Raw genomic sequence first — 20,723 nt, 5'->3', positions numbered from 1 at the left:
TCATATATTGCTAAAATATACAAAAGTTTGTAATTAAACAAAATTCACGATATTTTCAGTTCAATGAATGATTTTCAATTTTAATTATCAATATGTTCGTTATATTAAGATAAAAAGAAAAAGTAAATTACAATTAAATTTATTATACAGGTTTAGATTACAATAAAGGGTTTAAATTACTTATACTTTATTAAATAAAAAAAATCCTGTTAAACCAAGGTTTACCAAATTAAAAACAGAAAATATCTTTTTTAAACAATAAAAACCAACAAAAACAAAAAAAGATTATAAAAAAATATGCTGTTTAAATAAAAAAAAAATTATAATCTCGGAGAAAAACCGATATCGAAGCTCCAATTAAAATTTTAGCAAGCAATGATAATAAAACTGTCAGGGAGTTAAAACATGTAAAAGTTAAAAACCAATCAGTTCTTTTTATTATTTTTTAGGAATTTATAAATAAAATAATAATAATAACAAAACATGGGGAATAATCATTTTTCAGAACTGTTTAATGAACTATATGTAACATCTGGTGTTTTCCTTTATGTAATGATATTCCAGTTGCAATCTGTAAATTTACGCTAATAAAAGGAACAAGCATATGTCGATAAGCTACAATTACAAAATTAGTTTGAGAGGTAATATTCTAAAAAAGTAATTAAATAAATAAAAACATACAATTACAACAGAATATTGCATTAAAAAAAAAATAAAACAAACATTTTGAATATAAAAAAAAAGAATAATCTAGATAGACAGATGGAACAATTTTAAAATAAAATAAATATTTTATCTAACAATTTTAAAATAAGAATTTTTGTAAGAAACAATATCTATCTTCTCCAATAACCAGAATAAGCGATCAGGAGAATGGGAAATTAAAAACATATGTTTAATTTTAAATACTTCTACCAACCTAGTGTGACATTTCAAAATTCTTAAGTCATATTTCCAACAAGAAAGCTATTTTATTTATCTCTTTTATTACGAATGAAAATATATTTCTTTCAACTAACTAGTATTAAATTATATTATTTCTTTGTAACACTATAATATATCTATATCATTTCGTAAAAAAATAAATATATAAAAAGAATATTTGATGTTTTGTTTAAGAAAATTCCTATAATTTTTTGCTAATTTTATGATTATTGAATTATAGCAGTATGGTAATCAGAATAGTTTTATTGTTTTCAAGAAGGTTTATAAGATCTGGATTATTCCTGATTTATTATTAGTCTTTGTTATTTAGTCCTGAAAAATGAATAATTTCGCTAATAATGATTTTTTTTTAAATTAATTAATTTTTATATTTATATTCGAAAATTTTTACAAAAAACAGACTTTTAATAGAAATGAAAATTATTTGATAAAAAATTAAATATTTTAAATACTAATAATTAAATAAAATTAAATATTTTTATTTGGAGCAGTAAAGTCAGAAGAGTAAAAATAATGTAATTTTATTATTGAGAAACAAATAATTTATAAGATGCAGAAAGAAAAAACACACTGGAAAATTTGGAAACATTATTGAAAGCTTTTGTACTTATATAATAAACGAAAATGATAATAAAGATAAAATCCTATTTTTACCTTTAGTCCCATTAAATATTTCTTTATCTAGTCCATATTTTAGGGAAGTAGGCCTTCCAAAAAACTTTTTAAAGCCCAGAGAATTTTTTTTTTACATTTAATTTATGAACGTGAAAAAAGAAGATAACGATTTATCTCTCTCAATTACAAGAAATAAGTTCAATAATAAAAATATTGAGGATTATTTATAAAATTACAGTGTCCTATTTTGAAAGAATTTATAGCCATGTTTACCGCATCCCTGTGTACAACTGATTCACCCCCGCACCTAAAGAAACTCCGAAATATCAACAAAAAACTTTACATTTATATTTTCCATTATATTAATAAGTAAGATTTAAGTTTTTGTTTACATTTATTATTATTATTATTATAACTGTTCATTCTCTGAAAGAATGTTTTCTTTTAATAAGATAGCTGAAAATGAAGAAACAATTATTTTTACCATATTTCTACAAGTATTCATTTAAAGAAAATTTTTTTGTTGAAGATATACAACTTCGAAAATTAAAAAGAAAAAATGGGAATAATATCAGGTTTTTATGAATTTTTATAAATACAGTGTAACAAGACCGGTATAGTGGACCGGAGTAACGGATTTCTATCAATTAAGAAAAGAAGTAGTAGAAAATATAATAATGGGAGGAATCCAGAAAGGGACTAAAAGGAACCCTTTAATAAAGGTAACAAGTCCGTTTAACAATGGTCGTTAATACTGCATGCTGACACAGTAAACACATATCATTCCGTGAGGAAAGTTACCGGACCAAGGTTTGAAATTTCATGAGAAAATGATAGGGTGGTCGATCATTCTCACGCTTCTAGTTGGGTCCGGTCCCGCAGATAAAGAAGATAGGAGTGTAAATTCACCGGGGAAGACCAGTTAAAAATCAGTTCCGCGAGGAGAGTCTGTGAGATTAGAGTCTCTAGATGTGAATCTGTGAGATGTAGTCTGCGATGTGAGTACTACGAATCACTCCGCGTGATGTCAATCAGCTACAGTATTCTGCGAGGAGGTCAGTGAAGGAGCGAATTTCGAGTGCAGGTTTGATGCAAGTAAGGTGACGCCACGAGTAACTCCAGTATATGATAACAAGAAATGAGTTACTGTAAGAAAGACTAAGTTAAAGAGATAATGTACTAAATTTCATTCATTAACTGTAAGGGTAGGTTTATTTGTGAACAGCACAGGTATTTGCAGTAAAAGAACTTTGCACTTGTCTTATTAATTGTACTATTATTAATACAAGACTAGTGTTTAAAAGTGTTAAGACTAGTGGTCATGCTATGTCTTTTATCAATTGGACTGAATACAGGTTTCGTTATTTATCTATCTGTGAATAAATCCTGACGATTACTTTAAATTAGGTTTTGTAAGTAATCTCTGTTTATTACTATTATTGAAATTTACGATTATTATTATTATTATTATTAGTATGATTATTTTTTTGTTATTGGAATTAAATATTATTGTTGTTTATTGTTCCCATTATTGTCATTATTCTATTATTGTGAGATTTTTTTATGTCTGCTTTTATTATTGTTATTACTATTACTATTGTCATTATTATCGATTTGTCTTATTTTACTTATGTTGTTTAACAAATAAATAGTAATTATATAAACATTTTCATTTGTCAATCTCTCAATATTCTGATCGAGCCGCGAACACGCGACAATATAAAACATAAATTTCTTGTTGTTTTAGTGTTTTAGTATAATGAAAATAATTTTATGTTTATTTTAATGTTAATTATATTTCGATAGAGACGGTTTTCTTTCATACAACTGGCTATAATTATGCAATCTATTTTGCAAATAAGTATAAAAATGACAAACATTTTTGTTACTAAAGTTTTTTTTATCAATTTTTTTATCAGCTTTTATAATTTATTTAGAAGTAATCAAATAAATTTTTTCTAAATTATTATTTATTTATTTATTTTTCATTAATTCACCAAATAATCACATGCATAAACTTTGAAGCTTTTGTATAGAATATGAAATAGAAATTTTGTAGCGTATGAAAAATGCCATGCCTGATCGCGATTCGAACCCGGAACCTCCGGATGAAAGGCCGAAACGCTACTACTCCGCCAAATCCACTGTAGAGATCGGAAATAAATTACCGATTTATAATTTACTTTTTGATTTGATTTGAGAAAACTTGACGATTTAAGAACAGTTTTTTTCTATGGTTACGTGTATAAAGGAGCCTTATAAAGAGAGAAAATCAAATACATTTACAGTTTGTTACTGTTTTCAGTTCTGTTTTGCATTAGGAACAATTTTTTATGCTAAAATTTTTAAAAGTACTAGTTGAAATTTGAATGATTTATTTAAAATAATAAGGAAGAAAATACAATTTTACTGTGCAGCACACATAGCTTGGATTTTACAAACTATAATGCGTACAGCAATTTTCAGGAAAGTACCTTAAAAAATTCACTTGCGATTTAAAAAAATACCACCAAGTAAAACACTTTTTTCTGAAAATACGAAAATCTCTAACCACCATTATTTTTTTAATGATAATATTAAAATCCTGGTTTGAACACTGCTAAATTTCTGTTTTACAGAAACAGGCTGAAAAAAGGTTACAAGATAAATTTTTTTCACAAGAGTGAAAAAAATTGTTTTTGTCCAATAAAATAAAGGATCAAAGCAGTAATACCTATCTTTTTAATTCCAATTTTTTCCAATATTCGACTACAGAAAGAAACAAAAAATGAATCGATATCCATAAGAACATATAAATCCATTTGAACCTAATCATACCTGCTAGTGTATTAAATATTTGTCCTCTTTTTCCAAATGCAATTAAAACATAAAACCGTAAAAAATTGATTCAAGTTGAAGTTTTAATTTAAAAATAATTACAAAATAAAGGTCAAACACTGAGCGAAAATTATGTCATTAAAAATAAAACGACTAAATATCTATAGGCTCGACGGAGATTAAGAAACCACATTCATTGATTCACTTGTCATCTCTTAACTTCTTGGAAGCAAATTAATGGTTATTTATCTTCCTGATATTAAAAAAAAAAAAAAAAAATGGAACTTTATGTAATTTGAATTATTCATATTAGAGGAACATGTTAGAACAAAAATTTAATTACCAACATACAAAACTGTAATTATTAAATAAATTACTGAAAACTAGTTTAAGCTATTAATAAATTTTATTCATCATATCTACAAGCAAATTTGTTAATGAAACTGTGTGTGTGTGTGTGTGCGCGCGCGCGCGTGTGTGTGTTTGTGCACATACGGAATCATTCTAGCATACAGTACTTCCCAACCATGACACCAATTAAGGAAACTACGCCTTAATCGAGAAGAGAGAAATGCGGTAATGTAATATCAAGATTTCGCAATATAACATTTCATATATGTGGACGGTTTCCGGGAAGCGGTTGGGAAATAGCGTTGACAAATTTAGCTGATTAGGCAGGAAACGCTGGTGAAAAGCTAAATTAATGATTCTAAAGGCGAGAGGGAGTTAAACTGAACCGAGTAAGACCCATACCGAACCTAGGTTCCCGTGGGATGGCGCCCAAACCACATACTCTCATCCGGTTAATATCATCAGAGCTGAAAAAACCTGTCGTACTCATTGTCCCCATCGGAGAGAAAACATCCCTTCTCATTCTACTGTCCGTCCCTCCATACCTCCGAATCTATCTCGAAAATAGTGTTATGAGTTTGCCTGTGTTAAATTCCCCGCTTTTTTGTTCTCGTATGACAACGCAAATGTTTGTGTGAACGTGAATGAAGAAAGCTTTCACAGTTATTCAAACAATAAATCCATCCGCTCCTTCTGTTGTTTATTGCTATAAAACTCGAACAAACACAGCATACATTGTATGCAAAATTTCAAATACAACATACATGTTTTTCACTTTTTATCCCAGCTTAAAACGCCTTTAACAAGCGGTTATGCTGATCGAAATTGTGGAATACGTGAAAAAAAATTAAATTAAAAAAATTTACTATAATTTTTATTTCCAGGATTAAAATTTAAACTAATTTTGAATTTACGAAAACTGTTAAATGTTTTATTTTAAGCAAATGAAGCTACTAAATTAATATCCTGACGATATAAAATATTAATAAAAGGGTAAAAATATATTCATTATGTATCGGTATATAAGATAAATAAATTGTATATCTGAAAAGAAAATATTACACAGAACAATGCAAAAGTAGAGTAGAAAAAATATTATTATATAGTAATAAATAAAATAATAATTAAGATGATATTTATATGAAACAATTTTGTAACATATTACTTTGTTTTATCAGAGAGTAGTGTTTTATATTAAAAATTAGTAAAACAGGTAGGATAATTTTATAGCGTTAGTTTTTTCAACGAAGAAAAAATATAGTAATAAATAAAAACAAAGAAAGCTTTTTGCATATTAAAACTTTTGATTCATTTAAATTTTACCCCGTAATTTTATTTTTTCGTTTACAAAATTAAGCAAAAATGATCTCTCAATTTAAAAAAGAATTTTATTTTGTATATATCACTTTCTATATTTAACCCTTATTTTTTTTACCAAATAGTAATATAAGTGGAATCGTTAAGCAAGTTTTTAAATCAAAAAATTAGTCTCAACAAAACCGAATCAAAGACAGTTTTTTCTATTAAACGTATAATACAACACTGTATGAGATTTCGAGATACATTAATATACTCATAGACTGCCTATTGTAATGCTTATTCACCTTAAAATTGCGTTTACGTAAGAACCACTTGACAACAGGTTTGGCAAGCGATTACATTGTCTTATTAGTTATTTCATTTGGCAACCTCTGACTGTAACCGGTTCTCTACTATGATTGTTATTCTTAATAATCTGATGAATTAAAATCAGGCTATGAGAATATTTCTCCTGGTACTCATTGATGAATAATGTATTTAAAAGGATACTGATGAATCTACAAAAGTGGTATTAATTTTGCTCGTCAGAAACAATTATGAGACGATTGCTTAAATCTTAAAGTCTATGTTCTTTTTCATACTTCATCTCTTCTAACTTTTCTGGAAGTCACCATACTCGATCGTATTCCTACTTTTAAGAGAGTCGTAGCCCAGTCTCATTGTATGTAATCATCCCATTTCGTCTCAGCGTTTTATTTCTTATTTGAATCAAAACAACCGTTTTACAAACGGTTTTCCATGTGACAGTGCTTTTACAGGCCGACTTATATTTTAAACAAAAAGTAAACTATAAATAAAGAAGCCGTTCTCCTTGGCGAAATGGTAATGTCTCAGCCTTTCATCCAGAAGTGCTGCGTTCGAATCGCGATCAGGCATGGCATTTTTCATACGCTAAAAAATGTTCATTCTAGTAGGGTAAAATGACCAAAGGGGAAAAAATCGTTATATTAAACAACCCAAATTATTCATTCTTTTTCAAATTAAATTTTTTTAAAATGGACACATAACAGAAAAAAGATAAGTTGTTGCTGATATTGAAGTTGGTTTTTTTGTTTTTGAATTTTCATCGACTTTAGGTAGTTGAAATTTAAATAATAACAGAACTATGTTTAATTTTTTATTGCTTTATTTTTTTATCATGTAATTTACTTAAAGGTTCTTTTTTATTCCCATTACAAGTAAAATAGTTATTTTAGCTAACATTTGAAATCGATCTAAAAAAACCGTCGGTTTAGAAACGGAATAATAGAATATTAAAAAGCAACTTGCTCTTATAGGGGATATTATATTTCCAAACTATAAATTTTGCATTACATATATATGAAATGGAAAAGTAATAAAAATAATTTTTTTTTAAATTCGTATGAGAAAGATACTCATATATTCCTTTATACTAACCGTTTGTCTGTTTGTTTTTTATTTACTAACAATACTTTTTCTGAAATTGCAGTGTTACTAAATCCTATTAAGACATAATATATTTTTAATTCAAGTTTCTTATTTGATTTTACGAAAAAATCATACTTAAAAGTACAGTTTAAACTCACGTGAAATCAGTTCTGTTTATAGAAAATTTTCGTAAATCCAATTTTAGGAATTCCAAAATATCAAATTGGAGTATGCTTCTGTGATGCAAGCAAATGGCAGACAAAGTGGTAGTGATTATAACATTATAATACCTAAAAAGAAACGGTAGTTTTATTTACAATTAGCATTAAATATTGTTTAATTTCAGACTGAGAACAGGCAGAATAAGTTTTTTAATATTCCCATTAAAAAAAATATATAATAATAATAAATCTACAATATTACAAACATAATAATGACTAAAATATTAGCGATCTTTGACTGCATTATTTGACTTTACTGATGAAATATGTCAACCTGGATTAATTTTGTTTATTTTACAAAGATTAATTATTATCCGATTTCTTATTTACGTATACATGAATACTTGGAGTACATCATCCATTAACCTCACAGAATTATCAAACAGGATGTTTACACATGGAACTAATGATGTACAAAGAACCATTAATTAGATTTAAGACCATAAATAACAAAAGGTTTTTAAGTAAACGTCCTTGCTAATTAAACTACAAGTTTTTATTTTAACGAATAACCTACTTCAGACCATTTTTGTAATTGTATTCTTTTCTAATCAAAATAAAATATTTTTTAACAGAAAAAAGAGAATCTTTGCATCAGCTTTAAAAATACCTCAATTATAATAAAATAAAAGTTAAAAAAAATCAAACTTTAATCGTATAATTAATTTTATAATACCAATTAAATAAATGTCAGGAATTCCTTACCTGAATATCCGTTTCCTTTATGCTTTATTTCCTTTTTACTTTTATTTTATTTCACATAAATAATATTAATTACTTTATTAATCACTCAATTTTAAATAATATGCGTGTGTGTGGTGTGTTACCGCGAAAGAACGATATCTGGCAAATGTCAACATTCTCCAGTGAGTCGGTGAGTTGGTGAGTTTTGAGACTAATAAGTCGGTGAAGACCGAACTATTTGGTTATAAGAAACTTCGCCGATATATGTCGATGTTCAGCACGCACTGATGGTAAAAGGTGAATAAAAATATTTTTATAAAAAAAAATGAACAATGCTAATAACTTACTCTCAAAGAAAGTAATTCTGAGTAGTGCATCTTGTTCTTCAGATGCTTTATATGTTTCTTAGACATAAAAATTGTAACAGGCAGTGTAAAACAGTATATTAATGTCGTATTTCATTGAGAACACTTCATTAGAACACTGATTATGTCTAGTTACATTACAGATAATGATATATTAAAAATATTATTTAAAAATATATTAGATGAGAAGTAATAATGTAAAGACCCTTTTTTTATCATCTTAAAGTAATTTCATCGAAAAAAAATATCTTTTGGCAATGGAATCACGAAGTTCTGAATGATAAAATAATAAATTGGGGAATTCTTATTTTAAATAAGAAAACAATATGTTATAAAGTAGTTATAACTATAAATTTTACGCTATTAAAAAAAAATCTACTTTATTGAATCGATAAAAACGCTTATAGTTAAGAATAAAACAATTTATGTTACGTAAATTAAATCAAATATTTACAATTTTTTATTAAAAAGTTAAAATAACTACGTAAAACTGCAAGATATATAAAATAAAATTAAAATTACTTTACAAATATTTGTATTAAAATGTAGTAAACACAGCCAGTCGGTATTAATCATTCACAATGAACAAAGAAATTTTATATTCATTTTTATTAACTATTACGTAAAACTTTATTCTAAAGAATAGAGAATGATGAGAATAGGAAACTGAAGTTATGAAGGAATAATTATTTTTTTTATTAACGTTTTCTGTTATTAATATTTACAAAAATTAAAATCAATATAATTTAAATCAATTCTTTTCTAGTCTTTATAACAAAGTATTTTCAAGGAAATAAATTCTTATTAATATAAATAACATACGGTAATTAGCTTATGGGTCCTTCAGTTTATAAGTATGACGTGCCCTTTTATACTATTATAAAAATACCAATATGATAGGTAAAAAAATTTACTCATGAGTAATCGTTTCGAACATCTGCCGGTGAAGTCTTTCGCAATCGTTGAGCAGGCAAATATGTTAAACCGTCTATTATCGTGCTGTACGGAATTATTGACATCACAAAGTTAGATGAATTGCTGGAAGTCGTAATAACAAAAGTTGATGATTTCAATATGCGAGTTATTAACAAAAAAATGCGACGGTTCTTCTTCTCTGATGACATAGAAAGCAATAAAAAAAAATATTATTCGGGTGATACGAGAAAATAATCCGTAGGTGACACATTTACGAAGCGAGATAAGTGACTTTGAGAAACTTTCACCATTCTATTCCTTGACCGTAATAGAAGAGGAGGACATTGAGAGTAGAGGTCATAAAGTTAGGAGTATTGTCGATGGCCGTTATAGAACTATCAAAGAACCAGTACCCACATTCTGTTTGAATTTATAACCCCAAAGCAACAACAAAGATATATTTGAAATGATATAATTAACTAATTGTCGCGTCAAATTTGAACAAACAATGGCATCAAACAAAATATTTTATTCCAACAGTAAGGTCAAAAAATTTACTGTGTCACCATACCGGTGCGTTTAATGCGCAAGCAGTCATAGGACTATCGATTGCCAAAAGAAGGACAGAAGTACACCACCAACTGTGTGCTTTGCCGTCAGGATCACACGCCAAATCACAATGGTTTTCGGGTATATAAAGAGAAGCTTGAGAGAGAGGAAAGGCAAAGAATGAGCTATGCTATTAAGATTATATCTAAAGGATCCCTGGCTTCCCAGGGTAGTCATTTGACCGTTCCCAGGATGATTTTCCATCACTAGGACGGTATACAACTACTTGTTTAGTTTATGCATTTGAAGGATATAAATGTTTTTTTATCAATCGAATATATTTCATACTGCTTCATAATTGGCTGGCATTAATAATAGATCTGAAATGGAATCATAGCTAGGTTTTTTACACGCTATAAAATTAATTTATACAGAGTGATATTAAAGTGTAGTAAATGTTTCATACTTCAAGCCGGCCTCCGTGGGGCGAGTGGTAGCGTCTCGGCCTTTCATCGGGAGGTCCCGGGTTCGAATCCCGGTCAGGCATGGCATTTTTACGAACGCTACAAATCATTCATCTCATCCTCTGAAGTAATATCTAACGGTAAACCAGGAGGATAAACGAAAAAAGTTTCATATTTCAAAACTGCGGAACGATAGGAGGTAGACAGACACAAATGAAGATTAGTCAGTTACTAAATTACGTAATACTTTATGAAATGTTTGAAAAATTTGTCCGCCATTTTGGTTCCACCATATTGAATCAAAATTATGTTTTTTAAATAGGAAGGTGGATATGTACTTCGTTATTGTAATACAAAATTTAAGAGAAAAACGATGATCAAAACCCAGTTTTTGACAGATACCTTCATTTTCGTATTATAAGTAATCAAATTTGCAAAATCAGCAAAATATCAGTAGTTATAAAACTATGTAAAATGCCTCGTATATAAAAATGCAATAACATACAGTATATCTGAAGTTTTCACAGATAAATCAAGAATGTTTAAGTTAAAATTTTGGAAATGATTCTTAAAATGATTATAGCTAAGAAATAGTTGACAATATTACTTTCCTGGCTACTGGTAACAAAAATTAGAAGAATCGAAGCAAAAAAAAAAAAACAGAATACATATTTTTTTTAGATGGAGAAAAATATATATAAAAAAATGCTAAAAATATCAATATATAAGTTAAACTTATCAAATTTTCTTAAGTAAAGTTTAATAATTTAAATCAATTACCTTCAATAAAGGCTAAAATCAGAAAAAGAACATTTTTAAAAAAATTTTCTGCAATTTAGGTCCGGGAATCTTAATCTAAAAAAAATTGTAGATATTTCTTGATAATTCTATATATGAAGCATACAATTCAAAAAATCTTTGAAAAAATTTAAACCGAAGGGAAACAGAGTGAAAGAACAAAAAACATATACTTTAATTTTAAGAGGTAGGGATTGATTATTGAAAAAAAAACTATTAAAAAAAAATTATTAATTTGTTCATTAATATGCTTTGTACGTAAAAAATTAGCATTAATAGTGTTTCCTCTAAAATACTATGAAGAAAATCGAATCTTTTTTTCGTCATATCCTCTATTTCAGCGTCTCTCAACTTTTTAGTAAGTGCGACCCAACATAATTTTCATTGCGCCCCTCCTCAAATACAATAATTATGTATTTTGAGTATATTGATGCTAAAGCTACACTATGACCTTAATTACAAACCTTACAAATTACCAAGAATAAGTAAATTTATTGATACTTGGCAACACTGATCCGCTGCATTGGCAAAACCAGAATCGATGCCTCTGTATTGCTCTCTGTCTTACTTCCAATATACCGGACATTCTCGAGGCTTCGTGAGAAGTTCCGTTTGTCACGAACATTCTTTAACGTCTACGCGACCTTCTGCGCAAACGTGTATAAATGCTGTACCTCGTTCGATTCTAGCTAGTGTCAGTCGAGTTGATCCTTCTATCGTTATCGTGAATGTGTATGATGTAATTTTCTGTGTTAATTGCAATTCACGGTATTAAATAATCACGGCCGTAGATTTATACAGAATAATGGATAAATTTTTAGGTGGGCGTAAGCAAGCGTTAGACGATAATGAAGCATCATCAACAAGAGCACAAACGAGCGTTGTTGCGAAAATATAATCAAGAAATTATTCTCAAGAATACTAAAATTTTGGGTGTACCAGTGATGAAGTCAATAAAGAAGAAAGGACCCTATGAGTTATTTGCTGAAAAATTTTGGGAGCTGACAGCTTGAAACGTAATAAACTTAAACGAAATTTGAAAACGCTTCATACCGAGTACGTTAAAAAACCCCGAAAATTCTTTAAATTAAAATTAAAATCATATGAAAAGCAAACATCATTTAAAAAAAAACTTTTTGAATGAAAAAATTTACTTGCTTCTTACAAAGTTTCATATAAAATAACCAGATGTAAAGAACCTCACATCATTGGTGAAGAGCTTATTTCGCCAGCTGCAAATGAGGTTGTATAAGATTTGTTTGGAAATAATTTTACCAAACAATTGCAGACTATACCTCTATCAAATGTCCGTACCTCTGTTGCCCGTCGAATCGGTGATATTGCTGAAGATGTACGGTATCCGGGTTTTGGGAAGTTGCGTGACAAATTGTTTTCAATTCAGTTTGATGAGGCAACATATAGCAATAAAGACGCTCATTTCATTGCCTATGTTCGATTCTGTGATGGTATGGCAGCAGTAGAAGAACTACTTTTCGGCAAACCAATAATACTCAAAGCAATAGCACTCGCATTATTTGTTATCTTAAATGATTTTATAAACGAGGTAAATATAGAGTGGAAAAATTGCGTCGGAATGTGCATCGATGGTGCTCGTTCAATGTCTGGAAGATTCCAAAGTATACAAGCACTTGTGAAACAAAAATCTCCACAGTGTGTCCAGACACACTGCATGATCCACAGAGAAGCTCTGGCTTCCAAAGAAGTGAGTCCTGGTCTAAATATTGTGCAAATGACGGTTGTAATTGTAGTAAATTATGTAGAAATGAGACCCCCAAAATCAAGAATCTTTTCTGCACTTTGTAAAGACATGGGTGCAGTACATTCAGCGATACTATTTTATTGCGTGGCAAGATGGTTATCAAGTGGAAAATTTTTACAATGTGTTTATGAATTAAAAATGAAATTGCCATTTTTATAGAAGAGGAAAACCAACCGGAAGCTGAGAAGTTTTGAGATTGTTTGTGATGGAATTCTGCTATGTGGTTGACATATTCGAGAAGTTAATACCTTGAATCTTCAACTCCAAGAAGTAAATACCCAAATGTTGGATAAGAGTGATAAAGTTATGGTTTTTTGTAGAAAATTGAAATTCAGTTAATGATGCATTTTATCGAGAAAGAAGTGAATGGTTTATTTTGTACTACAGAATAATTGAATAATTTTAACAGAATAATTTTGTAATTAACCGGTAAGAAAACAGGTTACAAATTTCAAATGTTTTAAATGATTCTTTCTACATTTTATCCTCTGGAACTACCGTAATGTATTTCTTCAGAGGATGAATGAAGATGATATGTATGAATGTAAATGAAGTGTAGTCTTTCTAGAGTCCTAGGTCAACCTTTCCTGAGAAGTGCGGTTAATTGAAACCCAACCACCCAAGAAAACCATGATCTAGTATTCAAATCCGAATAAAAGTAACTGCTTTTACTAGAATTTGAATCTTAGAACTCTCCACTTTGAAATTAGCTGATTTGCGTTGACGAGATTACCACTAGACCAATTCCCGGGTTGGTCAAATGATTCCGTATGCCTACTAACTAAAACCCATTGAAGAAAATTATCAAAATATTGCATCTATAAAAATAATCTTTCTTCTATTTTATTGATAGAAACACATTCTTAAATTCCTAAAAACCAGATTTTTTAATAAATTACGACTAAATTTTTGTTTCCTAAATGATACTTTTCGGTTCATTCTGGTGACCAAGGCGACTGCTTCGCTCGATGCTGTTTAAAGCGGTTCTAGGTATTAACAAAATTATCTTTATTTATAAATACATCAGTAAATCAGTGAATTAAAATATATACAACATTGGATTTATCTTATAAACCAGAGAAAAAATACTATAGTTTGTTAGTATATAATAAAACAGCTCTAGATACGGAGGGCAGCTCCGATCAGGAGGGGGTGATTCGACGAGGTGGGCCGTTCTCGATGAGGGATCGGGGAACTCAGTATGGTAGTTTAGAGAATTAAAGACCAGATACCGGTTGGATTTACACAGGATCTCTACAGATGAATTAGCTCTTATTTTTTCTAAGTGCTAACAACAGTAAGGGGAACGTCCTATCCTTTTATTTCCTTCCCTTTTCTATTCACACTTGTCCCCCTCCGGATCTTAATCGATCCGAAGCCCCTCACCCTTTGACCCCTCTCCCCCCGGAATACATTTATTGAATTTTCGGGGGGAAACATTTCCCGACTCTCTGACTCCCTTCCTCCCTGGACCCCTCAAAAGTAGTTTCGTGAGGTAAAAGATTCGTTCTGGGCGGGGAATTAACCCCCCTCAGAAGAATCTGAGTATATAATTTTTTTTTAAGTCGACTGGTGAGACGTGAGAGACAAAACGCTCATCAGAAGGCTGGATAGTTGGATTGGGTGAGTATAAAATAAAATAAAATAAAAGATCTTGTCGGGACGAGCTGATCTGCCATGCTCATCTGTACTGCCGGTAGGTGGGGAGGCTCGTTTTGACAGAGACACGCTTCTAGGCAGGGCTTTATGCTTAACTGTAGTCGGCCCAGGGGTGTAAGGAAAAAAAACAAAAACCTTCCAGTCGATCCAAATTATAAGTCAATATAATTTTTATCTATATTCAGACCTGCTTGATTTATGAATTGGATATGTTGGATCTAAAGCATTTTCCGACCTGTCACCATCTGTATATTACATTTCCGTGTAAAGGATAGAAGTGTAATGTATTTGATTCATTAGTGTATTGTACACTCACGGCTGAATATCATCAATATTTCAGTGTGCTAGTTAATGCCATTTGTAACAATACATTCAGCTCAGTGAAGAAGGCAATTGGGAAAATACTTCACTCCTTGCATTCCTCACACCGGGTACTGGTTACAGTTTATAATGATTACGCCATCTTTGGGAAAAGAGTAGATTGTTTTGAATCAAGTCATCCATAATTTTGTTATGTTGTAAAATCTATACAAAACTGCATCCTAGTGAACAGCTAAAATTAATTCAGTCACAATAAAACAATTCCTTCTCTAATCACACCTATCATAACCCTCTCAACCAGCACTTTTCTTCTGTCATAATTGATATTTTAAACCAGAGTCTGCTAGTACAGGACAGTCCTTACTATGATGAACATCTTGTATGCATAATTACGAAAGAATAATGATTGAGGAAAAAACTCATATTATATTCATTTAAATATTGCGACAAAATGCTTATTAAACTACCAAATTTTAAATATGTAACACTTAAATATTTTTAATATAATATGTTCAAGTGGTTATAACATTTTGTTTAGTTAATGGCCAGAAAACAATTATTATAATTTAAAAAGGAAGTTACTTGTAGGTAATTAGAGTTAATGTAAAATGCTAAATTTCATAATTTTATTTTTAACATCACGGCATTATACGGTATATATCTTAAAATTGCACAAAACTGAATTTTATTGTTTCATGTTTTTCTTTTTAAATTCCATTTTCTTGGAATTCAAAAAAAAAAATCTGCTATTATACTCACAGGCATATCTATTATATTGGTACTATATATTATGTACTTTCCTATTTATTTTTTTAAATAAAAATTATAATTATTTGAGTAATTCAAAATAATTTCATTTAATATCTCCTTAAGAAATAACTTCACTCAAATATTACTTGTTCATGAATTATATTTATATTGGTATTTTTTTTATCATTAATATATCATTTTTGTAAAGGGATTTTCATTTCTAACTATTAATTTCTAAAACTGTAATGTTTTCCAAACCAGAAAATAAGTTAATATTTTCTCTACCATAATAAGCGTATTTTTTAATTGTATCTATATGGTTTTATATGTTCCTAAAAGTATTCTTTTAACAACTATTCTATTATTACTCGGTTACTGTATCAATATTTCTAAAATAAAAATAAAAAATTGAAATTAATTTTTTAGGATAACATTTTGCAATTGTCTGTACTTGTGACACTACAAATTAGATACTTTTTTATAATTATTTTGATAGTTAAATTTAATTCTTATTTTAAAAATACAGCACTAAAACAATATAATATAAAATATATTTACATAAATTTTAGATCTTAAAAAAATTATAAAATGAAGCAAAGAGTTCTATAAAATGAATAAGAATGTTAACAGAAAAAGCGGTATGCGAAAAATTAATTGTTAGAAAATAATTAAATTCTGCTGCTATGATACAAACCTATATATACATATAAAATCATGGAAACAACAAATCAATTCATTGTGTATGATGTTAATAAAAATGTAACAGTATAATGAATTTGAAGATGAGATAAATACTTGAAAAGAGTAAACGGAAAATGAAACTTTAAAAATATGATAATTTTTCAAAATATTACTTTATGTAAAATACAATATTTTTATTAAAATAATCAACGACAAAAAACATGAAATTAAAGATTCTAGGTATAAAGTTGCCTAAATTAAATAGATATCTAAATTTAAATTCTGGTAAATAAAAAGGCCTGGATATAATTTATGAGTACCTTAGTAACTAATATGGCATTTTGTATAATTTAGTAGAGTATCTGTACAGAGTTAAAATTTCACAAAATCAATATTTAGAAGGCACTATAATATTTTGAGGGACTTATGATTAAATATATGTTTAGAGCGTAGCTTTATATGAAAGTGAAACTTAGACGATCGGAGTACCTGAGAAGAAAAGATTTGAAGCTTTTGAAATGTGGTGTTATAGGAGAATGTTAAAATTAGATGGGTGGATAGAGGCAAATGAAGAGGTGTTGCGGCAAACTGATGAAAAAAAACATTTGGAAAAATATAGTTACAAGAAGAGACTTATGGACCACATAAATCATCCTGGAATAATCGCTTTGATATTGAAGGGACAGGTAGATGGGAAAAATTATGCAGGCAAGCAACTTTTGGAATATGTAAAACAAATAATTACGGGTGTAGGATATAGGGAGTATAACAAAATGAAACGACTGGCACTAGATAGGGAATCTTGGAGAGCTGCACAAACCAGTCAAATAACTGAATATGAAAAATTATATTGTTTGTACTAGTAACCTTCTTAATACAGAATAATATAATATAATAGGTAAAGAACCAAAGCTGTATCAGGAAGAAATCAACTAAATTCCAGTAATAACTATAAAAGAAGTAGAGCTGGAGGATAAAAAACGAAGACGGGATGAAAATGAAAATGGTCGGCCAAAACTTGGAGTGTTGGGTTTATGGAAATGTCGACGTTTCATCACAGTTTTAGTCCGAAAACTGTGTTCAGAAAATTTATGTAATACATTTCATAAAATTACCAGAAAATTTATGTAATACATATTTGTTAGATTGTACTTTAGTGTCTCTGAACTGGTTTCTATACACGGGCATTGATAACAATAAATTTTGAACAAAATTATGGATATGGGAAGGATAATTTTTCCCATGTATAATTTTTTATTTTTTTTTTATAGAGGTTACAATAAATAGAGCTTAAGTATGATGAAAGTATTTATAAAATTATTTAAAATTCCAAAGATATTGATCAGTCAGATTAAAGGTTAGACACATCCTATTCTTTCACTCCTATAAATGATTAAAAAATACTTCTAAACCGTTTTCGCTTAGTACGTCGAAAACTCGTTTAACAAAAAAGTTGAAATTTTTCTATATATGTATATACGTATGTATGATTTCTACAGATGGTACTCAATTATGGTCAATTAATAACCCAGAGAGAAAAAGACATCAGGAGTCCCATATCTCAATTACACAAGAAGCAGGAAAATTTTTTTCTATGATTTCAATTCACCCTATTTGTTAAAATTGTGTTTGTTCCTTGATTAACATTTGTTACGATTTTTTAGTATAACAGTCAAGATATTGGACTTCAACAATTACAACAAATAGTAACTCCATAAAGGGTAACGTTCATATTTATAACAACACATGTTAGAGCGGGATTTACGTGATTATTTTTATGTTTTATTGAATAAATATACAATAGCATAATAAACTTTATTATTTTTTCAGAATTTAAAAATATTTTGTGCTGTCAGACGAATGAGTAGTCATTTACTCACTTCAACTCGCCCTATCTGTCAAGAATGTGTTTTTATTCATTGTTATCATTCCGTTTTGTCAGCATCTGTATTTTTTAAGCAATGTGTACTTAATTAAATATTAAAAGGTATTTTGGTTAATAATACAGTTATTTATTTTGTTTTTGTATTTAAATAATATTTATGTTTTCAGATTGACGAATGTAATAAACATTTTTGTAAACTCGACCTACCTAGTTTCATTTATGCCTCGGTTTATATTAATTTCACTTTATCGTATATCGGGCAAGAAATTGTTTATTGACTAATATAATAAGTGTTATCTTCAAGAGGGGTAACGTACAGAATTTTTTTTATCAATATATAAATTATTACAGAAGACACGGCTTATCTGATTATTATTCATACATTTTACTCTATAGTAATATAATGGTTAAATTTAATTTTGTAATGAATTTTTTTTTAGAAGACTTTTAAAATATTTTCTGTTTCTAGATTGTTGGATTGCCATGACCGTTTTCTACTATGCCAACTCGTCCAACCTGTCATCGATTACAATAAGTGTTATCTTCAAGAGGGGTAACGTAAAGAATTTTTTTTATCAATATATAAATTATTACAGAAGACACGGCTTATTTGATTATTATTCATACATTTTACTCTATAGTAATGTAATGGTTAAATTTAATTTTGTAATGAATTTTTTTTAGAAGACTTTTAAAATATTTTCTGTTTCTAGATTGTTGGATTGCCATGACCGTTTTCTACTATGCCAACTCGTCCAACCTGTCATCGATTATAATAAGTGGTATCTTCAAGAGGGGTAACGTACAGAATTTTTTTTATCAATATATAAATTATTGGAACAGACACGGCTTATCTGATTATTATTCATACATTTTACTCTATAGTAATATAATGGTTAAATTTAATTTTGTAATGTAATGAATTTTTTTTTGAAGACTTTTAAAATATTTTCTGTTTCTAGATTGTTGGATTGCCATGACCGTTTTCTACTATGCCAACTCGTCCAACCTGTCATCGATTATAATAAGTGTTATCTTCAAGAGGGGTAACGTACAGAATTTTTTTTATCAATATATAAATTATAACAGAAGACACGGCTTATTTGATTATTATTCATACATTCTACTCTATAGTAATGTAATGGTTAAATTTAATTTTGTAATGAATTTTTTTTTGAAGACTTTTAAAATATTTTCTGTTTCTAGATTGTTGGATTGCCATGACCGTTTTCTACTATGCCAACTCGTCCAACCTGTCATCGATTATAATAAGTGTTATCTTCAAGAGGGGTAACGTACAGAATTTTTTTTATCAATATATAAATTATTACAGAAGACACGGCTTATTTGATTATTATTCATACATTTTACTCTATAGTAATGTAATGGTTAAATTTAATTTTGTAATGAATTTTTTTTTGAAGACTTTTAAAATATTTTGTGTTTCTAGATTGTTGGATTGCCATGACCGTTTTCTACTATGCCAACTCGTCCAACCTGTCATCGATTATAATAAGTGTTATCTTCAAGAGGGGTAACGTACAGAATTTTTTTTATCAATATATAAATTATTGGAGAAGACACGGCTTATTTGATTATTATTCATACATTTTACTCTATAGTAATGCAATGGTTAAATTTAATTTTGTAATGAATTTTTTTTTAGAAGACTTTTAAAATATTTTCTGTTTCTAGATTGTTGGATTGCCATGACCGTTTTCTACTATGCCAACTCGTCCAACCTGTCATCGATTATAATAAGTGTTATCTTCAAGAGGGGTAACGTACAGAATTTTTTTTATCAATATATAAATTATTACAGAAGACACTTCTTATTTGATTATTATTCATACATTTTCTCTATAGTAATGTAATGGTTAAATTTAATTTTGTAATGAATTTTTTTTTAGAAGACTTTTAAAATATTTTCTGTTTCTAGATTGTTGGATTGCCATGACCGTTTTCTACTATGCCAACTCGTCCAAACTGTCATCGATTATAATAAGTGTTATCTTCAAGAGGGGTAACGTACAGAATTTTTTTTATCAATATATAAATTATTGGAGAAGACACGGCTTATTTGATTATTATTCATACATTTTACTCTATAGTAATGTAATGGTTAAATTTAATTTTGTAACGATTTTTTTTTGAAGACTTTTAAAATATTTTCTGTTTCTAGATTGTTGGATTGCCATGACCGTTTTCTACTAT

This window comes from Lycorma delicatula, chromosome 5, assembly GCF_047948215.1.
Source record: "Lycorma delicatula isolate Av1 chromosome 5, ASM4794821v1, whole genome shotgun sequence".
Classification (NCBI taxonomy): Eukaryota; Metazoa; Arthropoda; class Insecta; order Hemiptera; family Fulgoridae; genus Lycorma; species Lycorma delicatula.
The sequence above is the reverse complement of the archived record's forward strand: the minus strand, read 5'-3'. Positions refer to the sequence as shown.